Raw genomic sequence first — 2,910 nt, 5'->3', positions numbered from 1 at the left:
TCAGCACCGCAGCATTAGCGGTTAGCGGTTAGCGGGATGCTCAAGTTAAATAACAAATAGCCATACAAGAAATTACTCAAATAGAAGTAATAAAGTATTTGCTAAAAAGTCTTCTTAAGTACTGAGCAGCTGATCAAATTATCAGTCATTTAATATTTAAAAATTACATCATCAGATGGACCAAAATATAAAGTTATGTGCAAATTTTGGTATTAAATTACAATAAATCATATAAGTAACAAAAAATCCAGCAAAAGAAAAGTTTTCAGAATCAGTTTCTGTCAATAAAAACTAAACTTTAAAAGAAACTGCAGGTGTCTGAGTCTCGTTAAAACATGTTTGTTTTTCATTCAGTGGGTAGAAAATCCCACTGAATTCATAGTAAATTAATGATTAACGTGACAATGAAGCATCTTTCAGTGTTTCTAACAAACTGTTCTGATGCTAACCTTTAGCGCTCTCCAGGTTTGGCTTTTCCAAGCAGCAGCACAAACTCCTGCGTTTTCTTCCGACTCTCTCCTCTTCCTCCGGTCGCTCCTCTTCATCGCCATTTCAACTCTTTCCGGTTCAAACTGAACGGCCTGAACGTTCCTCAATGCGCAGAAATTACTGTGCCGAGTTCGACCGGACGGAGCTAGCGCCGTAGCACCTAGCATACACTATCTACCCAGAATGCATTGCAGTGTAACTAGCATGGCGACGCCCGGTGACTACATTTTATAGACGCGTGAAAACGTCTATTTCAACTCACCTACAGTGTAGTTTTTACATTTGAAATAAGCGTTTCAAATAAAATTTATTGCTACAACTAATTATGGCTCCGTCTCAGGCAACAGAAAGAAAATTTTGGCCAAAATAAAACCAGGACTTTCTGGTTTTAACCTCCAGTGGACCACATATGTCCACATATTCCCTTTAGCACAAAGTTTAAAAACTATTTATTAGGATCATCATTTCTGCTCCATATTTGGGCAACATTCACCAGAAACAACATGTGAACTGTAAAGCTGCGAATGATAAGAAATGTGATTGTTGCAAAGTATTTTTTAAAGTTTGTGTTGCTGTAAAAGCAGCAGAATGTGGGAGAAAAGAGACAGAAAAATGAGATGAAGAAAACAGAAAAGGGAGAGTCTGAAGAGGAGGAGGAGGAAGAGGAGGCAGGTTTACTCAGTGTTTTCCCTCCTCTGCTCTGTCCTTTGCCTCCTTTTTCATCTGTTTGGAGTGTGTGTGTGTGTGTGTGTGTGTGTGGCACACTTGAGTCTTTTACTGATTACCTGGCACACATCAGGCCTTTCAGGAGGGCTTTTAACCGTGGAGGATAATCTCTCTCTGTTTCAGCGAGCAGCTGAGAAACCGTCTGAATCAATATGAAACTTCAGACGCTCTGCACTGGCTGCACATGGAAAACATCTTCTGTTTCACAAAAAAATATTGTCCTCACGGCTAAGCCTAAAATAATTCATACACCTAACAGAGCTAGATTTAAATGTATTTTGTTGCTGAAACAATGTCAGCAGAGAAATCTATTGTTTTAAATATACATGTATGTTTTATTAAAAGTTGCCTGGCAGAAATCATTGATGCTCATCTTCTTCACGAGCTGATGAATGTTTTCTTCCTCTAGCAGCAGAGCAGCTTTCTGCAGGTTTTCTGGTTCCTCCGGTTGGAAGGCCTCCTTACCATCACCCTAATCTTTCTCAGAGTTTCTATCAGATTCATGTCAAAAATCCAAAACAATCAGATCACAGCAAAAAATGTTTTAAACTTTAAACTGCAGGGGTAGAAATAAGACTGTTTGTATGTGATGAAAAAATAAAGATTTAATTTGAATGATTTTCTGAGTTTTTCTTTTGAATTTGATGATTTCACATCTTATTCCCAAGTCCTCCACCAGGAGCTGTGCTGGAGGTCAGAGGTCATCCTGTAATTTAAAAAGCTTTTGTGTTCAGAAAAGCAAATATTTACAGGTTTTCCGTTTCCATGTCGTTGCTGCTGTAAGGCTGAAGTTTAAAAGACGTTCAGACGTGACTACCAGCTGTTTCACCTCATTAATTCACAGTTTTCTGTTACATTTGAATATTTTTAAAACCATAAATGTTCATCCTGAATGAAGTCAGATCGTAAAGGTTTAGAATTTGGGCAGAAAATGAGTGAAGTTCAGTTTCTCCTGATGACAGCTGATGTGTCTCTGAGGTGGTCGGGGTGTTTGTCCTCCTCCTTCCCCCGCCCCCTGTGTTTTATGTGTGTGTGTGTGTGTGTGTGTGTGTGTGTGTGTGTGTGTGTGTGTGTGTGTGTGTGTCCTGCCCATCCTCTTCCATTCAGACCCCTGTTTACCATGACAAAGCTGCCTGCCGAGAAGCGGTGCTGTGTGTGAGTGGCCCACCGCTGGCTGCTGGCGGCCCTTTCAGCGCTGCGACCCTCCCCGGGTCATAAAGAGGCTGGCAGCAGCGCCAGCGGCCCGTAAACTCACAGCCCAACACTTGTTGTGTCTGCCTGCGGTACCAGCGGCGCGCTGGACCGGCTGGGATAATGTTCGGGGTTTTTCAGCAGATGAAACGGGAGGAGTTTGATTTTGTGAACCTGGTGGATGGGGCCAGTCTGAAGGGACGGGGACACAGCTGAGGACAAAGTGTCCAGAGTGGGAGGAGGAAGACGGGAAACGGAGAAAAACAAGTTTGCTTTTGAATCATTGCTGTAACTTCTATTATCCTAACTGAACATCAACGGGAATCATCCAGAAAGACCACAACACAACCGGCACCACAGACGTTCTTGAGATCGGTACCAACAGAGCAGCAGCAGAAAACCTTCCCCACAAGCTGGGCAGTGAACCCAGAACATTCAGAACCAGAACCAGCAGATCTGCAGAAGGCTAGGAGAAAACGGTACCAGCACCATGATCCTGCAGTC

This window comes from Poecilia mexicana, unplaced genomic scaffold (genome assembly GCF_051168715.1).
Source record: "Poecilia mexicana isolate PSO_F unplaced genomic scaffold, ASM5116871v1 scaffold_19, whole genome shotgun sequence".
In the NCBI taxonomy this organism is placed as follows: Eukaryota; Metazoa; Chordata; class Actinopteri; order Cyprinodontiformes; family Poeciliidae; genus Poecilia; species Poecilia mexicana.
The sequence above is the reverse complement of the archived record's forward strand: the minus strand, read 5'-3'. Positions refer to the sequence as shown.